Source organism: Anneissia japonica, unplaced genomic scaffold, assembly GCF_011630105.1.
Source record: "Anneissia japonica isolate Jap-2015-1 unplaced genomic scaffold, ASM1163010v1 scaffold7473_len308249_cov148, whole genome shotgun sequence".
Classification (NCBI taxonomy): domain Eukaryota; kingdom Metazoa; phylum Echinodermata; class Crinoidea; order Comatulida; family Comatulidae; genus Anneissia; species Anneissia japonica.
The window spans coordinates 142,872-151,976 of NW_022740670.1; the positions used below are offsets into that span (position 1 = coordinate 142,872).

General features: G+C 35.8%; 1 protein-coding gene across 1 annotated transcript in view; it reads right to left on the reverse strand.

The window, feature by feature from the left end:
- Positions 1-9,105, reverse strand: part of LOC117118300 (tyrosine-protein kinase RYK-like) — an 86,405-nt gene that overhangs the window by 24,866 nt on the left and 52,434 nt on the right. The window lies entirely within an intron of this gene.

Genomic DNA, 9,105 nt, shown 5'->3' on the forward strand with positions numbered 1-9,105 from the left:
TGGTTACGTCATTCAGCTGGCTGCAGCTTTGTTTTAATTTCTACGATCGGACTACGAACGATAGCGACAAATAAACAGTGCCAAAAATGCTCCTATTTTGTAATAAATTGCACTATTTTGGAAACGGGGGATCGTTTTCTGGTTAAGGGGGTTCGCTGGCAAAAGGGGGGTTCGCAGAAAAAGGGGGGTTCGCCCGAACCCCTAAAAACCCCCCTGGCTACGGGCCTGTTATAATTGTCAGGAATATTCCAGACTTTCTTTTTTAATGGTGGGTCTTTACGTTTTCTGTTAGTACTAGGAGTATTAATGTCTAGAATTAATATGTTATGGTCGCTCCCTCAATTTACACAGAAAGAGCTGAAGTCATAGAGCTATTTAACAACTAGAGTGCTGACAAGATGGCGGAGCAATGCAGAGTTGTGTATGTGTACCATCCAAGATGTCTGCTGTAGGAAAGCGCCACCTTCAGGCTTAGTATACATATTATTACCATAAATAAGCCCTCTGACTGAATATTATTTCATTAATGATAATTAGTATTGATAATGACAAATTATTAAACTGTCGTAGCCAAAAAGAGGCCAAGTAGAGCATCTTATTCAAATTTTGGAAAGAATTAAAATCGTGTACATTACACCCACCCGCACACCGCAACGCTCGAGTTTCAAAAATACGGGTAACTAGCTGTACTGAACTTTCTGTGTAAATTGAGGGCGCAATTGAAAATGATAGCGCTCAGAGGAAATTTGATTGGCTGAATCTATGGCAGCCATCTTGGATGGTACACACACACAGCTCTGCGTATTTCGAACATCGAATACATTGCTGCTAGCGCTCTAGTATTCTTATTATATCTCTATGGCTGAAGTACAGCTAGTTACCCGTATGTTTGAAAATCGAGCGTTGCTGTGTATAGGTGTAATGTACACGATTTTAATTTTCATTCCTTGGTACTTTATTTTTGAATAAGTGCTCCACTTGGCCTCGTTTTGGCTACGAATGTTTAATAATTTGTTATTACCATTACTCATTATTATTAATAAAATAATAGTCAGTTTGAGGGCTTATTTATGGTAATAATAAGTATACTAAGCCTGAAGGTGGCGCTTTACAACGACGGCCATCTTGGATGGTACACATATATAACTCTGCATTGCTTCGCCATGTTGTCAGCACTCTAGCTCTATGAAAGGAGATCCCTTTGACGCGCAAACCAATGGCCATGTTTTCACACGGCAGCTAACGGTTAGCAGGATCCGGATCCTACTAACCGTTAGCTGCCGTACGTGCGTCCATCCGAGAAAATCCCGATCCGGATACCAACAATATGATGATCGAATCACTGGCCAATAAGAAACTGGAAATTATAAACGCGTACGTGTGATTAGGTTGATGATAGAAACGCCCTTAACTTGCTAACCGATAGCGCTTGCTAACCGTTAGCGGTATCCGGATACCGCTAACGGTTGGCGCTAACCGATCGGGCTTTGTCACGCAGGTGCTAACGGTTAGCGCTTAAACGGTTAGCTCCCGATCCGGATATTAGGGCTCTCGTGGGAACCAGGCTTACGTGTTCCCCGCCTTTGGATCGCGCGCGGGCTATGTTCTCACGCGGCTCCTAACGGTTAGCAGGATCCGGATCCTTCTAACCGTTAGCTGCCGTGCGTCCATACGAGAAAATCCCGATCCGGATACCAAAAATATGATGATCGAATCAATGGCCAATAAGAAACTGGAAATTGTAAACGCGTACGTGTGATTGGTTGATGATAGAAACGCGCTCAACTTGCTAACCGATAGCGCTTGCTAACCGTTAGCGGTATCCGGATACTGCTAACGGTTAGCGCTAACCGATCGGGCGTTCTCACGCAGGTGCTAACGGTTAGCGCTAACGGTTAGCTCCCGATCCCGCTCCAGCACAGCAGTTGTGCGATAAAGCGTTTGATTTTAACCCATTAAATATCTTTATAATAAACAATGTTCCCCTGATTGGATTTTCTCGAACTTTTAGTTTGTATTATGTGTATATTCCGCAAAATATTTCTGTTAAAATTACTTCTGTGTTCATTATAATTTTGTCTAAAGATCGATTCGTTCGACTATAAAGCTAAGGCAGCGTAAAACTGAAAATAACTCTGATTCTGGATTAAATTTTTGAATAGTTAACCCTCGTTAACCCTAAAATGACTTAGTTTATTATAATCCTCTATCATTCCTTAATTAATATCTGTTAAAATTGGAATTATCGAATTTTATCCAATTTATGGAAATTCAAGTTGCACTATACTATACTTTTAAAGCTGCTGTAAATGTTACATTAAATTCGAAACTCTTTTCTTTTTTAGAAAATATTATTATGTTTTATTAGTATTTCTTGAAAGATCAATGTATCAGCTTCAAGATGGAAACGATTGCGCAGCTATAGTGAATAACTGTAAGTAGTGCACATTGAGAAAATAACGTGATCTCCATTTCGCCGTGTTCAATCTTTTGGTAATCAAAGGCTACGTTCAGACTTGGAGATAAGCCAAGCTTGAGTTAAGCCTGGCTGAACGTTAAGCCCGGCTTAACCTTGCCGTGCGTTCAGACTAGCGGGATTACCCAGGCGCGAGAATTTGCATAATGAACCGTAACCAAAAAACGTGTTTCAAAACATTGCTTGCCAAACGTACGTACGCTCGCTCACAGCGTACGTAATTGAATGCTGATTGGTCATTTTGTTACCCGGAAGTCAATGCAAGACCCTCCACAACGATTAAAGCCCGGCTTAGAAAAGTTAAACACGGTGGCACGTCAGGCCTTGTTACTATAGGAACACAGCCCGGCTTGAGATAAGCCACCTATTCAGACTGGCAGGTGGATAAACCCGGTGAGTTGTGCCGGGTTTATCCACCTACACGCTGAACGTCACAAAAACCATAGCAACCAGACCATAAACCGTCAGCGTACGTGACGATTTACCCACGCGCGTGTTAGTTGCCATGATAATTGCGCGTCGTGCGGTGATTACAAAGGCCTAATGATATTTTGCACTAAAATTAGACTAAAATTATATTCTTCATTTCAACATTAATTTTACCGATGTTGTGGTGTATTGTCGTTCGTGAGACTCATTTCGCAGAAAAAAATGTATAAATTTTCTGTATCTACTTAAAGCCCCATTCCCGGCAAAATTTCAGTTTTTAAGAAAAATCTAATTTTTGTATATTGTTATAAAGATTTATAAATATAATACGGAATTGCTAGTTTAACTGAATTTAGACATTCCTAAGAATGAAAAAAATGTAAAATAAGACTGAAATTTGATTTTTTGTGTTCCACACAAAAAATAAATGCGGATGAATTTTTCATGTTGATTTTGCGATAGGTCGTGAGAAGAAATATCGTAGGCGCCGAAAACATTAGCCAAAACACTTAAACAAACATATCTCAGCCGAAAACACTTAAACAAACATATCTCAGCCTAACCGAACGACCGTATTGTGCGAGATGCGAAGTACAAACACTAATCTCATTAGAGAGGGCGCACTTTATTGACTGTATAAAGTATACATAAAAGCGAGAGTATTCCAGTGGATGCGATCTACAACCTCTGAATTTGCCTAGTAACGATGAATTCGTCGAGAAAATGGTAATATTTTATGAGAAATAGTCTGTATTTCTCTTTTTTTTTATTCTTTTGCGTAAAACTAAAATTCATGCCAATATTTTTCAATGATTTATAATAATTGGAGTAATGCAAATGCATATTTTCTAAAAAAAGTCATTTTTAGTGAAATTTTGCCGGGAATGGGGCTTTAAATTACAGTTTAATGTTACATAAGAACATGAAGGACTCTACGCACGCGCTATGTTCGAGAGCGGAGATGTGCGTCCTTCTGTTGAATTACCTTGATGTGATACTAGAAACACAAGATAGAGCACTCGCATAGTAAAAATGAGGCGGAAACAAAGATCTATAAACACAAGAAAAAAACACAAGGTAGCGTTCTCTGCAATTTACGCGTAACAAATAGAAGCGTCGATTTGGCACAGGCAAGTAATCAGTTTTGGGAGAGGGCGTCCTAGTCGTTTGCCATGGATCTGAGATAGGGGCACATTGTAAATTGGACGCTTCTAATTGTTGAGGCGTAACTGTAAAGTCGCGCAGCGTACGCTATGGTCAGAGCGGTCAAGGGTCAAAAGTTTCCAATTTAGCAAGAGGGCGCTTTTCATGTCTTATTACAGAATTTGCACGCGTAAATCGCGGAGAACGCTATCTTGTGTTTATAAGATCTTTGGGCGGAAATCGTGCCCGACGTAGGCGGCGCCCTTATTTTTAACCATGCAAGTTTTCTATACTTCATGCCCGACGTACAGGGCGCCCTTCTGTTGCTAAAGTATATCCAGACGCACACGGCGCCCTTCTTTTTCCACTAATGGAGGAAAACTTTATCACTAGAGTGCGTCCGGCCATACGATTTTGCGCTATATTGTTGTTTTCTATACTGATCCATAGGCTTAATTGTGTGTTTTATTTGGCTAGTAGCAACGATTTCAACCTCCGACAAGGAATTATGTATTCACTATTGTCACTGTGTGGGTACAGTTGTACTAATTGTACAATTGTGTACAATTTTTTAATTGAGAATTGACAATAAAATACGCGACGACTTTGTAACGAAAGTTTGGTTGAAGTTTTATAGATCCAGCCGTAAGGGGCGTCCCATTGTTTGTATTCCCACCATGCATTTCGGTGGAACAGCCAATCTGTTTTCCCGCTTGAACCCGTCAGCAGGAGTTCTAGCGCTCTCATACACCAGTTGTTCCATATTCAAACAAACAACCACCCCAATGGCAATATCTTGTCTACGGTTCTTCTTTCTTACTATGTCCGTGCCAAGCATATTTTTTATGTTTAAATAATCTATAGTAAAATCTTCCCCCCCCCCCCCCCCAAACAAAAAATACAAATTCACTAGAGAATCAAATACGTTATCACTTCCAATAATTGACACCAATCAAAAAAATTTCATTTACAGACTGTTTAAATTCTAGAATCTGTACCTGTGGAACTGGCATTATAAGGTACATCAATTTATTATAACGTATTAACTCCATTTAGTAAAATGGTCAAATTGTACCCCATTCGCGGGAGGGCGGATGTTCCATCAATTTTAATACAAATACGCGGAGCAGCTCATTCTTCTGCTATTCAAATTCTTTGGTTATACAGTAGCTCCTTAGGATGAAAGGTGACCCCCAATTTTGATTACATATTCTAAAAGCACATGTGTTGTAGATATGATATTATAGATCATTATGGCAGATCGGTCATTCTGACGTCATCATACTGCCATCTGATTTTTTTTTTAAACTGATTTAAAAAAATTTATAACGTCATAATTTCTATATTCACTTGAACGTATCTGGCTTATTGTTAATCAATCGTCTCCCACCTTTGAATATGTTATAGCTGACTCCTCCCCCACCTCCTTCTTTCTTCAGTTTTTTTCAGAACCCCAAAAAGAGGGCGGCAGACTTGATATTGTCTTGCACTGTCCTGGCTACTGTAGTTTCCCATACTTTAGTTCATACTTTTAAGCGCCTGAGTCTCCCAAATCCTACAATTTCAATTTTCTTTTATACGTTTTTGTAACATTTTGTTGGATTGGATAAATTGATTTGTGATTATGTGATATATGTTCTGTACTGTACAGAAGAATGCTGTTTAAAGATTTTTAAGGATTTTTTATTTTATTTTATTTTTTTTTTGCTTGGAAAGATTTTGAGGCAAATGTCAATTAAATTTGATAATTCCAACGATCTTCCCCTTTTTCCATATTTCCCTTCAAGTTTTTAAATATTCAAATATCCGAATCTCATTAACCACTTTTTATCTCATTAACCAAGTTTTCCATCAAAAATTTAAGGAGAAATTTAAGACGTCTGTATTTCTATTGGCAATCATGTATTTTTTTACCTAAATTGCAGGTCTTTTTTAATTGTGTTTTAAAGCTATTCTATATACTGTATATACATTTCCGAAATAAAAAATGAAAGTAAAAATTTACAGTACGGTTTTTTTTTGTCTTGTGTGGGGTAATCCCACTTTTATTCCGTAATAATGAAAATTCATGTCTATTAATTAATCCATAATTCAATTATTACAAAAAAAAAATATTAATAAAATGATTATTATAAATTATATTATAATCATAAGAGCGTGATAACGTTTCTAGGTGTTTATCGCACATTTTTTTCTGTGAGTCCGTTTTGATGTTGCAGTTGACTGGCACAAAGTTTTATGCGGTTCGCAGTAAAGAAGTTCGTAGTTAATTACTGAACTGCCCAAAAAAAAAAAAAAAAATCACATTTTAGGCGAATTTGCTTAGTGGAAGAAAGAAACGACGACGATGAGTACGAGGGCACATTAGCGCCAGTATGTAAACTATAAGGAAGGAAGAGAATACACTGTACTGTATTTATTTCAAATTAGTGTTTATTCACATTTGGGATAAAAAATGAGTTATTTGTTTAATACGACTAGGAATATCATAGGTTATATGTGTACTCTTGTTGGCCTAACCCAGTTCTACTTGCTGCCCTGCAAATTACTTGGCAGGCCTAGGGCCCAGGCCCACACCAGCGGAACTTTTTTATGTGGGGATCATACTTCCATGGGTGGATAAGTTAGGTGTTGTTTTAACCTATTTTTTTTTTTGGAAACCACCCCTATAACAAAAAGAAACAGAGTCCGTGCATGAAAAAACAGTAGGCACAATCAACTCTTTTTTTTTTTTTTTTTACTATAGGTAGCGCTTAAAATGTGTGTATATCACATAGGCCTATATATACTTACTGGGGTTTATAGATTAATTTTAACCAAATTACAAGTTTTCATTAACTTATGTTTTCATCTTTTAAATATACAACTAAAATTCCAATCAATGGATAGTGAGATAGCACAGCCTATCAATATAAGCATCTTCTGTGATCAAATATATTAGAATTTAGAAAAGCTTTTACCTTGATTTGGAAACGAAAACAATACATATAAAAGGTGAGCAAAAAATTCTGCAACCTAATTTGCCGAATGTTCTAAATAAGTTGTATTTTAAACACTAACAGAAACGGCTTTACATGGTTTAATAAACATAAGAGCATGTTTTATTATCAAGAAATAAGTGTAAGTGCTAAGTTATAGCACAGCTCCATTCAAAATGTCCACAAAACATGAGTGCACGGCCGTAGGAGTAATATTTCCCATAATGAACCTTTCCAGAATGTCAATCAAACAATTTACCAATCAATCTGGACAGGGTCGGCGATACGCCTTTATCCAACAAACACAACTTGCAATTTTGCAATTGTTTTCACACGTACTGAGTATTCAGTACACTTCCACATAAGGTAGGGCAAATCTACACCTAAACACAACACTGTCGCAAAAACATACATTTACCATGCAGTTTTCTGCGGCCTTGGCTCAATATTCAAACAGGACGTAATTAAGCAGAAAGGTTCATTTAATCCATTTATATAAATTTTAAAGCAGGAATGCTAAATCAACTAACTTCAGATAAAATACATTTATACAACATCAACAAACTAAAACACAAATTCTTATAAATAGGGTACTTAGTCATATTTACACTATGTACATACTTTTATTAGCTGACATGAAGTTAGCAAATCTAATACAATTTTGCAATATAAGTATATAATAAACATATATACATTGTTACTTTCAAGTTATTGCAACTTCGTCAATCGCATGTGTACAATATAAACATTTTTCTATAGGTGGCCTTTGTAATTACAGTACTATAATCATAGTATAGTAAAAATCAATATACAAATTAAAGTTATATGTCTTTATGCCATCATAACATGAAAATGATAAACAATAAATAATGCCAAACAATCCAAGTTAAAACTGTTCAACAAGAAAAAATGCAACCTGATTGAACAGTACTTGATTACTTTAATTGATAAAAATGTACTTCAGGGTACATATTTCCTTTAGTGTTGTGTAGATTGGTGGTTAAAACGTTTGCTTTCCAATCCAACTTCCTTGGTTGAGCACCATTAAAAAACAACTCCACAGATTTGTGTACATAAACAATTTGCCAAATATGATACACTATGCGTTGTAGCAAAGCTAGTTTCAGTATGTTTTTTTTTATGTTGAATATAAACCTCAGTGTCTGTATTTTGTAAAAAAAAAATCTTCAAGAAAAAAAATGCATGTTCATTATTATATATATAAACCAGGTCAGTTACCATCACAAAATAAAGTTAAAAAAAAAAAAAAAAAAATAGTGAGATTATCAAAATACTGTAATAAGATTATCTTAACAACTTCAATATATAGCTGATTGTAGATCGTATTGTCCACTTCGCAAATCCATTCACTTGTCAGCATAAATGTGGGCTCTACACATTACTAAATTAGATGACTAGATTGTACGGTAGCACTGCTAAAGAACTTATCAGATTTACAAAATAGTTAGGACCTCTTTGGAGTAAAAAAACTTGGGACAAAAATTTTTACTTTTTAAATTTAAATGTAGTATAGTGTTCATATACTGTATGTGACATGTCACTGATAGGTGCCCACTGATAGGATGAAGAAACACTACTAGATAATGTTTAAAGTTTTTCAGGCAGTGCATCCACAGAATTATATTTTTCTACCAACAGGCTTACTACAAAATTAAAAGACAAACATTTATCTGCACATTTATATTTTACTATCCATCCATTTAATATAGAATGTTGGCTTTATTTGTATTTTTTCTATGATTAGAGGATTAAATTCAATAAAAGCAGATAATGTAAATCATAGTTATGAATATTTCTTACATACCACAAAATCAAAGCAATTTAATTAAAAAAAATATAGACAATGGTGTTTAGTTATTATGACATGAACATAATTTACTGTTCATAATAATTGGTATTGAATTCTTCCCCTCTGCAGCTATCAACATTAAAATTTGATATTTCATGTATATAATTAACACACTTACAGAACATACAAATATATATATATACATAACAATATACACACATATACATATGTATGTACACACATATACATATATATATATACACACATAT